Consider the following 15,097-nt stretch of genomic DNA (forward strand, 5'->3'; position numbering starts at 1 on the left):
TTTTGTTATTTTACCAGTAAAATAGTCATGCAGTAATGAATTTCCGTATATTGCGTTATATATCATCTGTCTCTTATACACATCTTTTGTGATAGCATAAGCCTACAATATTTGCTTACTGTCAAAATAACAATAAAGAATATTTCGAGATACATTATGTATTGCATACCATTACATACATAGAATATAATAATATACAATATCAGGGTTAAAAAGAGACCATGTTAAAATGTTTTAACAAGAAACAATAACAAGGTCGTGGATAATAGAATGTAAAAACTAAAGAAAACGCAAAAAGGACAGAAAATTGTCAGTTTTTTTTGTATAAACCCGTGAGCCCACAGGAAGTTGGTGAATGGAAGCTAGAGCAAATATACAGACTGATGCAGAGGATCCGACCATTAATGGATGAGGTGAATACATCGATTTCGATTATAACAGAATTCTGTTTCACTTCTAATGCAACAGAAACATGTAGTAGCAACTAATTAATATATCGAATTTTAAAATTAAAATATTAATAGAAACGTAGCGTAAGCATTTCATCATCTTCTATTTCCGAACTTTTGGATGTATTGCCAACAAAAAAAGTGTGTGTACAGGTGCGGTGCGTAAATTATATCATCACCCCACCATCCATCACTACCATCATCATCATTATCATCACCATCCGTCAATACCATCCTTATAACCATCATCATAAACATAATCATCATTATCATCACCATCCGTCAATACCATCCTCAAAATCATCATCATAAACATAATCATCATTATCATCATCATCACTAGGCCTACTGATCATTATTCAAGCATCCATCCATCCATTATCATCATCATTATTGTTAATGTGTTACAAATATATCGTTACTATAAAACGAATATAAACGACTCGCACGAACAAAGAAAAAAAATTCTTTCAATTCAAATCAATGGATGTAATTATTTATCTCTGGATAAGCACGAACCCCCAGTTCATGCTACAGTTATAGGCATTCAATTCGTGACATCTGTCTCTTATACACATCTAGATGTGTATAAGAGACAGCATTAAGACTATTCAGATCTTCCGCACCAACACATGATATAAAAACTCGTAGCTACCAAGCAATTTATTTATTTATTTTTATTATAAACTCAGGTCTTATAATTATGTACAACACAAATATCTATTGCTAATGGTTTACATGGTTCATCAGTTAAAATTCAATAACGACGGTAATATATGTTGTTATATTATATTTTCGTGGTTCCGTTTAGACCTGCATTGTTTGTAATCCCGATTATATGCGTTCAATTGAGATTTGGTACTTCTTATTGCCGTTCTGGTTCATTACGGTTTTTGGCGTAGGATATGTTGACGTCACAATACTATAATTCATTTCCTTATTTGTTCAAGTTCAAGTTCCCACAAGACGTTGTAGTGACATAACTCACATCCATTTCCGCTTCCTGTAGGGAATTGCCTGCATCCCGTGTGCGCGATTATCACTAGGAAGAGTGCATTACAGTAAATCTTCAGTAATTTGTGCTGTTACTATTAGTTGGATTATAATGCATTTTTACTATTAAATATTTGTTATGAAAAAAGTTGCTACTACAATATTTTATATAAATAGTTTTATGATAACTCATTTTGTTTGTTAAACAATATTATTATTAAAGTCGGGATTAAAGTTTGTGGAAGTTGTTCGCGTTCATTTAAACTGTGGGTAATTGATCAGTTACTGGAAGTCTTCTTTATCGTTATCTGGTCTAAAAATTAGAGTTCATATTTTCAAAATTCAATAATTGTTGTCAAGTTAATAATTTTAACTTACTCTATTTTGCCATTTTCAGGGGACAAAAGTCTACATCTTTAATATACTTAATAGATTTTTTTTTTGTTGCATTATTTCTTTAATTGGCCCATTATGTTAATTAAAGGATATCCGTATTAAAAGTCGGTCAGTAGTTATAGGTCTATGTCTTATCATTTTAAATGAACTATTTAATGCTATAAATTTAAAGAATTAAAAGACCTTAAATAATAATAATAATAATATTAATAATTATTATTATATAAATTATTATGATTATTAATAATTATGGTAATAATGATAAAAGTTCTACTTATTTTTGCATCCCATAATTGTGATAATAGGCCTAGTTGCGCACACTTGTTCCTATTTGGATGTGCACCCAACGCTTGGGAAGGTCATCTAACGTATTAACAATGACGGTAAATAATAGGAATGCGCAATGATTGCTCTAAGGTGTCTTCATTAAATAAGTGATGCGTCTATTAGTTTCTCATAAATATTTAAAGTATTATAATTAAACCTAATATTACTAGTTATTAATATTACTAGTAATATTCAAAAATTCATTATTCTTCGTCACCATCATCATTGTCGTCATCATCATCGTCATAGCCTAATTGTAGTCGCCATCATCATCATCATCGTCAACATCATTCATCATTATTATCTGCATCGTAGTCTTCATTATCATCGCTGTTAATGCTGTTGTTATAACAAATAATTATTAAACATGAGAATATTTATTAGTGATTAGTCATAAAGCGCTTTTTCTGAATTTATCATCCTTAAAATGATTTACGTTAAAAGCTTTTTGTCAACTTTCAAATAAAAAAAACCAATCGATAATTCAAGCATCAATTAACTAAATTAGATTGTCTTCCCTTAATCAATAATGAAATGTACACGTTGCCATTATCGTAGTAATTATTATACGCTGGTATTTTTCTAATTCGAATAGAAATTCACGCCACGCATTGTTCAGTAGGCCTACGTGCGTGTAGAACACGTGGTGTCGTACCCGTTACGTCATGCGTATTTTGCTATACTGTGACCAGTCTACTCCTTCATACGTCACTCCGCTTTTTCCATAAAAGGAGCTTCCATCTGTCCGAGTGCCGTAATGTCTAAATGAAAAATAATTGTAATGATGTCACATATTATCATGTACGCATACGAACACGTTGGAATTTTTACTAAGATAACATCATAACTATCTTTTGAGCGAGATTCTTGTTCAGATTCATAGGTTCTTTCACCTTTAAACCATGTTCAATGTCTAGTGAAACGAATATCATCATGCTTCATCCTACTACTACGCATCAGTAAGCCGAGGCTTGTACGCACGTCTCTGAGAAGTACATGTGGCTAAATATTTGACCGCCAAATCGAGATTAGGACTACCTTTAGGACCTGCAAATGTGGAGTACTGGAGTTGGCCCCCAATTAGAATTAGGATCTCGAATTGGCGGGTGACCTGTAACACTGCAATGTAATTTGTGATAGCATAAGCCTACAATATTTGCTTACTGTCAAAATAACAATAAAGAATATTTCGAGATACATTATGTATTGCATACCATTACATACATAGAATATAATAATATACAATATCAGGGTTAAAAAGAGACCATGTTAAAATGTTTTAACAAGAAACAATAACAAGGTCGTGGATAATAGAATGTAAAAACTAAAGAAAACGCAAAAAGGACAGAAAATTGTCAGTTTTTTGTATAAAACCGTGAGCCCACAGGAAGTTGGTGAATGGAAGCTAGAGCAAATATACAGACTGATGCAGAGGATCCGACCATTAATGGATGAGGTGAATACATCGATTTCGATTATAACAGAATTCTGTTTCACTTCTAATGCAACAGAAACATGTAGTAGCAACTAATTAATATATCGAATTTTAAAATTAAAATATTAATAGAAACGTAGCGTAAGCATTTCATCATCTTCTATTTCCGAACTTTTGGATGTATTGCCAACAAAAAAAGTGTGTGTACAGGTGCGGTGCGTAAATTATATCATCACCCCACCATCCATCACTACCATCATCATCATTATCATCACCATCCGTCAATACCATCCTTATAACCATCATCATAAACATAATCATCATTATCATCACCATCCGTCAATACCATCCTCAAAATCATCATCATAAACATAATCATCATTATCATCATCATCACTAGGCCTACTGATCATTATTCAAGCATCCATCCATCCATTATCATCATCATTATTGTTAATGTGTTACAAATATATCGTTACTATAAAACGAATATAAACGACTCGCACGAACAAAGAAAAAAAATTCTTTCAATTCAAATCAATGGATGTAATTATTTATCTCTGGATAAGCACGAACCCCCAGTTCATGCTACAGTTATAGGCATTCAATTCGTGACATTGATCGTATTGTTGGGATACCAGTGAATTGCCTGAAACTATATTGATAAGAAGACGAAATTAATTTGTTAAAACGAATGTATAAACAGATCACCAACAATTAAATGACTAATAATTTAGACATCAGGCGTAGTGGTAACTCCCTATGGTGGTTGATATTGTTTGTTTGTTTTTTTTTTTCCCTTTATTTCCTCGATCGACATGGGAGGGTAATTAATTATGCGTTTGTCCTGGGTGTTCTTTTGATTTAATAATAGGCATATGCAGGCTTCAAATGTCGTGAGACCTGGGAAAATGACATAATGCAGCTGTGGAAAACGGAAGAAAACATAAATTATTATGTATTTCACTGAAAACAAAGGCATCGGATTACAATAATACTACTGTAGTTTAAATGAAAATGTCATTTTAGTTTCGCTTCAGTTTGTAATTCGTTCCATACGCTTTCAGGTCCAAAATTCAGAAAGAATGTGTTCTCATGCTGTAAGAGTTAAGTATAGCTATGTACACACATTAATAATAAACATATGTTCCTCGTCTTTAACATGCTAAGTCTTTGCATACTTTACAATGCATCCATCGATGTTATTTATTTATTTATTTTGTTATTTTACCAGTAAAATAGTCATGCAGTAATGAATTTCCGTATATTGCGTTATATATCATATCACAGGTTAAAAATGTATTGTCATATGAAAACATTTTAAAACCATTAAATTAATTTGTTACCATATACTATTAATAAAGCTGAGCATAGAAATGAGTGCAATTAAAAAATTGTTGACCCATTATTTTACAGAGAAAATGATAGAAGCATTTCAGACAATGAAAGTGTTTCAATATTTTTATTACGATTATCCAGTATAATAAAAATCAGGGTACACGTTTTTTTTTTTAATTCAATAATTTCTATGCTCAAGGCCTATATTTTACGATTTATTTATTTATTTTCATTTTATTCTCTTTAGGCACTCTATTATACATCTGTAAAGTAAAGAAATTATGAAATTATTAGTAATAGTAATAATAATAATAATAATAATAGTAGTAGTAGTAGTAGTAGTAATAATAATAATAAATTAATTAATTAAAATGTTGCCCATTAGAAGCTCTTAGATTAGAGTCAGGCAACCTTTCTCTGGGCCTTGGGACCACTTCCTACACCATAAACAAATTTGCAGACCACTCCACATAGGCCTATACTAATATTTAAAGTCAATAATTAGACTTATACTGACATAGTCAAATATTGATACACTGTTTTGACAGAGAGAGCATCAATTATACCAGTGGTTATACCACATGATAAACAATAAAATAACAATTCAATGCTGTAATTATTACATTATTGAGTGTTTTTCCCGAGTTTACAATCAGACAGTGCGCAATGAATTGACTTCATGAGTGTGAAACAAACAACCGACCAACAATCAGAATTGGCCTAGAAATACGCGCTCGTCCAAACGTACGTATTTACGTACACTTATGCTGCCGTTGAACATTAGATACAATATCAAAGTAGCAGTGCTTACGGGAGTGCTTAGCAAGAAGGTCAATTAATTTTAAAGTACAGTATTTTCTCCTTGCGGATTTAGGATCAAGTACGAGAAGTTCAATGGATCCGGCGATGATATCACTGGATTAAAATCAAATCAAATCTCACTTAGGGAATTTAACACAGGACTAAATACGCATATATACAAAAAAAAAATTATAAAAAAAATCAAGATATTAGATTATCAATCGACACAACATAAGAATATTCAGTGGTGGTGAGCTATGAGCTCTCATAAATGACTCGGGCCCGGGATATTCATTTTTTCCCCATACATCGGCCAAGCGCCACTTTTTATAAAAGTATCAACATCGCTCTTAAAACGCTAACCATGCTGAAGACGGGGGACTTTTCCCAGGGTAGTTACATAGACAAAACGCCAATAAAAATCAATAAGTCATTAACAATATTACTAATAACCGCCGGGTGTTATGTAGGCCTATACAAATAATGACATAGAATAGATTCCACACAATAATTTGTTGACATTCTTGACCTTCACTGAATATATCTGGGGAAAAAACCAATATGCTACATAATAATTATAATCACATAATACATAACAGTTAAACTTCATCTTATTAGTGGCGTATTCAAGGTGGCCCAGTCGGCCACATCCCCTACTTTTTTTAAAAATTTTACAAAGTGGAGAAAAATAGAAAATAATATTCGTCTAAGATTTCTATTTCCGGCCATCTAGAGGCGCCATAATCAAAACTGTGATGTCATCAAGACCGTATTTAGGCATTTCACATAATTTGTCAAACGAAATTTGATAGCCGAGACAGGAAATCTAAACTCCTGTCTAAACTCCATGAATCTAAGACATGAAATGACCTATGAACCAGTGTCATAAGGCTCCGGTGTGACACAAAAAAAAAAAAAAAATATTGGTGTTCATATAGAGGAGTCGAACCCAGGCCTCAAGAGATTGGAATGCTGCATGCATCTAATCAACCACAAAGCTGTACCTCCTTGTTTCGTTACAATCCACCACAAAGCTGGAGACGGTTTTATTAGTTATTGATGTTTAATAACAAGAATAAACGCCTTTTTTAGTGGACAGTGAATCCATTATGTCTATTGTGTTCTGGCCGATTACGCTTGCGTGGGCAATGTGAAAATATGAAAAAAAATTACTTCAAAAGCCGGAGATATTCAAAGAGAGTGACATAATACAGTCATTGACATTCCATCCCCTTTCACCATTATGTTTATTGTGTTCTTCCCGATTATGATTGCGAGGGCAATGAAAAGAAAAACTTCGAAAGCCGGAGATAATTAAAGAGAGTGACATAATACAGTTGACATTCCATCGCCTTGAAACCATTTAATAGCCACACTATAATATCTAAAATATTTGGTAAACATGTAAACATAAAGAGAAACTATAATTTAAAAAAAAAAGCATACTGTGCTCGAACTTCTAACCTATAAATATATTTTAAAAAATTAATGTTGACAGTTGTTTTTAAAATGTTAACGTTTTTTTTTTTTGTTTTTTTTTTAATTTGACTATTTGACTATTCTCACATTTCTGTTTGTATAGTTTATTCGGCTGGAAGGTACAATAGGTGTATCAATTCTAGACGTATTTATGAACAATATATATACTATTTATATAAATTATATGTCATAATGTTCTAAAATTGGATGTGGGAAAACCTCAAATATTGAGTTAGTAGTAGCATGGTGTCGCTCGAAGGCTGGGGCTAAGATGTCCAATAGGCAATTCGACAGAGAATATTGGGGCCTGCACATGAAAATTTAGGCATTTTGGTCTATCTTAAGCATTATAAAGATATTTTAGTACGTATTATGCCTCAAAATACCACATTACTTTCAATGGGCACAGAATACAGTGTAGTAGGTGTGAAAGTATAGGAAGCGGAAATGGTTTTAAAAACATGACAGCTCAATGATCGTGTGTAAAATAAAAAGGAAAGAAATGCAATACAATTGTTCTAAGTAAGGCTTTAAAGCCTTTTTTTTGACAAAAACATGTCACATGCCTAATGAATGACATCACATGATGACATTAATTATATAGGCAATTAATTATATAGGAAATTAATTATATAGGCAATTAATTATATAGTCACATCATGACATTTTATTTTGTCAAAGGGCTTTATACTCATTTTCTGTAAATTTTTAATTCTCTAAGTTACAGACAATTGTTATTGAAAACAGCTTAGCTCCATGTTTCTTAGACGCCCGAAAATAACCTATGAGACGTTTTGGCTATCAATTATTTCTTTTTTTTTTAACTTTCCAAAAGGGGAGGGGAGGGGAGGGGAGGGCAGTGGCTAGCCAGCCCACATTCCCTCCCCCACCCCCACCAAATCTGTCCCTGAGAAATAAGTCTTCTTCTAGACTTTCGTGGGTTTTCCCTGGTGTACATCGAATAAATCCATCCGACAAAACTCTTTGGCTAATTTGGCTAATGATACGATTTACGGGTGTTTGAAAAAATATAGAAACATTATCGATAATTTTTTTTTCATTTCAAATTTTCAAATGAAAGCCATTATTGAATAAAATAAACAAAGCAATCCAAAGATTAAACTGTATAGAGTATTATTTAACAGGTCAACCATCTAATGGGTATGATTATGAAAATAGCTAAATGCACTACCTACATACATACGACTGATGCAGCAACCTATGTAAAAGATAAAATTAATTAAAATAAAATCATTGAATTATTTATCATTAATTAGCCAGTAGCCTACTATAAATATTCTAAAACTATACAGAATTGTACTCTACCAAGTAGTATGACGTATCTATTTATTATAGAGCTTTTGATCTGCGATTATTAAGAATGTACAGTCTTAAGAGACTCTACGAGGACTGTATTGTATTAAAAAATGGTGCACCCGTCTTTGCGTCAGTGCATATATCTCAGCTGCGTACATGTTAGCAAAAACTGAAATTGATTTATGATAGAATGTAAAATGCATACGATGCCAGTTACGGATAAATTGAATTTGTTTTGCGTTTATGTTCTACGTTTACGACCAAAAGCTCAATATCATGAAAATAGTTAAATGCACTACCTGCGTAAACACATGCATAAGCAAATGCCCTCATTTCAAATGTAAAGCCGAGTGGTACGACCGACGGCCAATGAATTTAACTCCGCCTGACGTGAGCGCTAGATGACATAATGCAGTCTGCTGGTTGTCGGTAGCATTCTGAACAGATCCTCATTAAAAAACTTACCGTTGCGCATGCATTGTGGCTTTATGTTCTGCAAGAGATCGCGTCGGCTGACGACCCATTGGCTGCAGTGAGTACCCCGCATTAAATGTTTACAAGTCTTTTAAACTTGCAAGTTTTTTTTTGTATTTTGACTTAAAAACAAAAAATATAATATAAAATGAAATAACTACATATAATAAAATGAAAAAAAAAAGCACTCTTCTCGCTATCAGCATGCCTTTGACTGTAACTGTGGTTTAGGTTGCATTTGGATCTTTTCTGACTTTCGAGGTCCTGTAAAACACAAAAATGAGCACTATAAATTTAAATGATTCTTCAAAATATATAAGATTAGAATTGTAAATTGATACAGTACATTAAAGTACAAGTTATTTGAGATTAATATCATATTGTATTTACATTGTTTATTCTATTTTGGTGTAGTATATATTTTTTGTAATGTATTTTTATACATTTTTTTTTTTACTATTTCAATGTAAACATAGAGTTTCTTAAAATTCAGTTTATATATATAGGCAATGTTTGATATTGTTTGAAGTAGACAAATATGGACTGTTAGCATATTTATGCAAGATTTAAAGACAAGAAAAAAAAAAATGTGGGAATTTCCAGGGTGACACAGGACAAATTCAAGAACATTATCTAATCTTGTTACCATGACAACTCCATACCAAACTTCTCTTTTATCAATAATCTGAAACAGTAAACTACGGTTCAAAGTTCAAAAAGTTTGTTCACACCCACTAGCTTTAATAATATTACAGTATATATATTACTCCTGGTTCTTAATAGGTGGTCTGTGTGCCAACTTTCGCCTGCCCATGTGATAAAATAAAATTTAAATAAAAATAATGATAAAAAAATAAGTTGCTTGATGAATAAATTTCCTATTACCGTAAATGCTTGAATAAGCGCTGCTCTCGAAAAAGCGCTGCACCAACCATAATTTTTTTCGCTAAGCGCAGCTCTCGAATAAGCACCGCACTGAAACCTTCAAAAATGTTGTAAGCACTGCGGCTCCTATTCGAGCATTTACAATATATAAGTGAATAAAGAAATGCAACCCCTTGGACATGTCTACTAACAAAATTTAAGGAACAATCACACATGTGAACATTTGTATGTTAGGTCAGGTACGTAAGCTTTCACCGAGTCGGGACAAACAACTGAGATGTGGATCTATCAACAAACGTTCAAGATTTAGTAAGTTCTAGCTATACCTAGAAAAGCCTACTGGTAAGAAAAATCAAGGTGGTTTTAGGTTTTACTTTTAAGAAAATACCACTATGGCACTTGCCACCTGCTAATTTTTTCCTCCTGTCTATTTTCCCCTGCTGATCTTCACCCAGTATGTTTGCTCCTAACGTTCTTACTGAATTTTTTCATCAGTTTATATAAGTTTGTTGTGTCTGTAAAAAGCAGTTTTTACCCAGTCAGCAGCATGCTGACTTGGTTCTGTTCCCGAGCAGTTTCTTCTTTCTTTCTTTCTGGCAACATTTTAAAAGGCTACTAGTGGCAAACTACTGGACCGATTTAATTAAAACTTTGTCAGTAGGACCGGTACCACCTCCCATTTATGTGTTGTTCACGGCTTTGGGTCAAAGGTCACATAAGGCGCATTAAGGTAAAAAAACCCAAAAATCGTATAAAAGACTACTTGTCTACTTGACTACTTGTTTAAAACAATTTGTTGCAGGCATGTTATTAATGCGTTCTCTGTGTGATCTCGTCGACTGACAACCGTCAGAAGCAATGCGTCCCCAGCTTTACTGTGGAGTAATAAATCTGATGCAAGCAATAATACATGCTAAAGCTATTGCATACTGTATACTAAAATGACAGAATGCATGCAAAATGATAGCATGAATGCAAAAATAATTGAGTTCACACAAACTGTACTTACTGAAAGTTTGTGAAAATGCTTAGGTCCCATAGAACGCTTGAATAAATGATGGAGTGCATAAAAACACACAAATTAAAAAAGACTGCTATCGATAAAATGCATGCAGACACATAATTAAATGTATGGATATCCAAAAATCCTGTATTTTACACAGTATATTTAATACGTATTCTTGTTCTATGTTATCATGATTAAAAATAATTTTCAATGTAATTACATTAATAATATTTTTTTTAACATTCAATTTCAGAATTCAGATTACTGTTTCCCCTCAATATATGCAAAATGTTTTTGTCCTTTACAGATAATTTTTACTATCATTTTTTCATCAAAAATAAAATCTGAACTCAGTCATCATACCGCTATGCAGGCTATACCATCCACACACACACACACACAAAACTACAATAATTACTATATTATTATTATTATTAAAATTATGGTAGATTAACATACACATTCCAGCATAATTCACCATTACTATGCATACACACGGACCATCACAATGCATTCACACTGACCAGTAACTGTGCATTCACACTGACCAGATACTATGCATTCACACTGACCAGTAAGTGTGCATTCACACTGACCAGATACTATGCATTCACACTGAGCAGTAACTGTGCATTCACATTGACCAGATATTATGCATTCACACTGACCAGTAACTGGTTATGTGAATTAAGCCAAATTTGTATGTAGCAGTTTCCATCTGGCTTTTAATCCCAAAAAAAGTGAGTGAGTGAGTGAGTGAGTGAGTGAGTGATTGAATAATTGATTGAATACATGATTGTCGCAACTGATTAAATGATAATGTCAATTAAGCAGCTGATCGATCAGTTAATACATTATTTGATCTTTAAATTATTCGAGGAACCTATATATTCATTTGAATTTGTATAAATTAAATTCTAGTTGAATGTATTTGATCCTTAACTAATGCATTGGCCCATTAGACCACTAATACGTTATCATGAACATTACGAATCTTTCCAAACGCTGTACACAATATACCTCTTTTCTTTTTCCATTCAGCTACAGCACAAGTGGAAGAAGTTCTTCATTTAACTGACACTATATTCTTTAAATTTAAACCGGATTTCAAATCTTCGTATATTACATTTAAATTTGATTTCAGATGTTTTTTAGCCTTGTAATTTTAGACACCAGGAAAACATAATTAAAAATTGTACACTAAATCATTATTTTTAAATTTAGTCTTTTATGCGCCTACTAAATTTGATATAATTGTGACATTAATGATAAAAATGCATAAAGCCACAGGAATACAATGGTTTGATCACCTTGGACTTTCTTCCGCGTACTATCTCATCTCAATGACCCAGACTGAATTTCAATTTTATTTTTTAAATGCACAGAATATCATGTCATTTTTGTTTTGAGTTTAAATCAACCATTAGTGTATTACGCCTAATTGATATAGACTCTATTATATGTTATGTATACATACTATAGTGTATACATTCATTTATAGTAATAAAATAATAAAGTGAAAGATTTTATTGTATTGGGTACTTTATTTTAGAAGGCTAGAATAATCTACGTTACTATCTATTTTTTTATAGTGTAAAATGAGATATAACGGCACCAGCCTTAATTAAAATCCATCAATATTTTGCACAGTTAAGACACTGTATGGAATACTCAACACAGACTAAAACATGTCAGACCAGCAACGTCGTGATGCTGCCATATAAATTACAATGCACCTCGACCTATCAACCTTCATTGTGCCGGTATATTGAAGTTGGCGCTAAAACAAACTTTGAATCGCCGTTGCTTCAACCAGTACAGTAGTTAAGACGACATTTTTCTCAAAATGCGTGTAACTTTGCTTAACGTCGGGTCAACGTTATTCTAGCCAGTTGGGTTAACGTCTTTCCAAGAAGCTGAACCCACGTTGGCCCAATAAATATGCAAACGTTTAACCAACGTTAGTATAAATACGTTTGGCCAACATGGTTTGATGACGTTGCATAAACATTATCGGTCCGACGTTGACTCAACTAGTCGGACCAACGTCTTTACAACTGCCTGAATCGACGTTGGCCCGATGGAAAAGCAAACGTCTAGGCAACATCAGAAAAAGTGCGTTGGCCCAATGTAGTTTGATGACGTTGCACAAACATATCAGCCCGACGTTGCTCCCACTAGTCTTTCCAACTGGCTGAATCGACGTTGGCCCAATGGAAAAGCGAACGTTAGGCAACATCAGAAAAGGAAAGCTGGCCCAACGTAGTTTGGTGACGTTGCACAAACATCGGCCCGAGGTTGATCCAACTAGTCAGACCGACGTCTTTCCAACTGGCTGAACTGATGTTGGCCCGATGGAAAAGCGAACGTCTAGACAACAGTAGTAAACGAACGTTGAGCCAACGTGGTTGGACGACGTTGCACAAGCATTATCGCAGGGGCGGATTTAGGGGGGGGGGGCGGCCAGCTTTCCTTTTCTGATGTTGCCTAACGTTCGCTTTTCCATTGGGCCAACGTCGATTCAGCCAGTTGGAAAGACTAGTGGGAGCAACGTCGGGCTGATATGTTTGTGCAACGTCATCAAACTACATTGGGCCAACGCACTTTTTCTGATGTTGCCTAGACGTTTGCTTTTCCATCGGGCCAACGTCGATTCAGGCAGTTGTAAAGACGTTCACTGACGCGTTACTAAAAATTGATTGGTATGGTTAACTGGTTCTGGTTGTGGTGGGTAAGGCCGACCTCCTATGGACTCCAAACGTGTAGGACTATGGTCAAAAGTCAAAAGAACAGAAGCTTGTTATTTTGATTGTATTTAATCTTGAATTTTCTAATGTTTCTTAATTCATTTAAAAAAATTATTTTAAATAAAAAAGAATTTGTTTTTGTATTAATTTCAACTTCATCCAAAAAGAAGTTTCTGTAATATGGGAGAAATTTTTTTGTCCTTGTTTGGCTCCTATATGAATGTGCATGTTGGTTTGTATGCAAGCTTGTCTTTGAGTCGGGTTAACCCACTGAAATCTTTAAAAAAAAAATAATCTGCTATCAAAAACGGCAAATATTAAGTTAGTTCTAGCTATATCTGGAAAACCCTGGGAAGATTTATAATATAGTAGACTCAAAATCGAGGTGGTTTGAGGCTTTACTTTACAGAATATAGCACTATTGCGGTGGCTACTTGCCACCTGCTAATTTTCCCAACGGATTTTTTTAGTACCTAGAGAGTTATTCCCCAGACTATTTCCCCCCACCCCATTTTTTCGATGTATTGTTCCTCCTAGTTTTCCTATTGATTTTTTTCCATCAGGTTATTTTCATTATACTTTATAAGAGAGAGAACATATTTTTTTTTTATTTTTTTTTATTTTGTGTTTTCTCTATAGGCCTATCAATTAATTATTGTTTAGTCGTTGTAAGGTTACACTAAAAAGGTGTGCCGATGATACAAAAGCATTATTCAATTAATTGATTAATTGACTATTGATGCATTCACAATACAGTGTTGATGAAGCCTAAATACATATTGTAGAAACGTTTTGAAAGTTTAAATCCGGGTTTACATAAGAAACAGAGGAAAGAAAACAGGATATCATGTTTCCTCTTTTGAAATTTCGATATCACCTTTCTTCGTTCTTATACCCATATTTCTCTGCATCAACAAAAAACACTCCAGCAAGTAGCGGAAGTATTATTTCTGTACTTCTACACTACTTTTGAGGTCAGTGCCCATTAATGATTCTCTTCTAAGATACGCCTAATTTTATTTCAAATTACGGTTGATGGTAGCAAAAATGCCTATATCATTAAATATATTTCATAATTAATGTTATTTAATTTGTTTTATCTATCAGAACATTAGGTTAATTTATGTTGTATAAAGTACAGTATGTGTATTATATATTTTTTTAATGTTTATGACTAACGTTTATTTACACCGAATGCAATTTCTTATTGTTTTAACCAACAGGATAAGAACAGAATATTGATAATATAATTATGTATTCTTTGCTTAAAGTTACAGAATTTGTTACCACATTCTTGTGTAGCACAATACAAGGTAGAATTTGAAATTACCAAAACATTATAACGAGTTGCTTCATAACTTAGATATTATCTTTAGCCCGTGAGCTCAACTCAAAAAAGAATATTTAGGCCCATTAAATAAATTAATCAAGAACCAGGATATATACACAT

The 15,097-nt window shown here is 33.2% G+C and overlaps 1 long non-coding RNA gene across 8 annotated transcripts in view; it reads right to left on the reverse strand.

Annotated features, from left to right (window-relative positions):
* Positions 1-7,076: 7,076 nt before the first annotated feature.
* The window catches only part of LOC117121558, a 40,319-nt gene continuing 32,298 nt past the window's right edge, over positions 7,077-15,097 (reverse strand). For all 8 annotated transcript variants that reach the window (XR_004447589.1, XR_004447588.1, XR_004447590.1 and 5 more), the window contains one exon: positions 7,077-9,273. This is a non-coding gene — a long non-coding RNA (uncharacterized LOC117121558). The remainder of the gene's footprint in view (positions 9,274-15,097) is intronic.

This window comes from Anneissia japonica, unplaced genomic scaffold, assembly GCF_011630105.1.
Source record: "Anneissia japonica isolate Jap-2015-1 unplaced genomic scaffold, ASM1163010v1 scaffold3217_len398964_cov164, whole genome shotgun sequence".
In the NCBI taxonomy this organism is placed as follows: Eukaryota; Metazoa; Echinodermata; class Crinoidea; order Comatulida; family Comatulidae; genus Anneissia; species Anneissia japonica.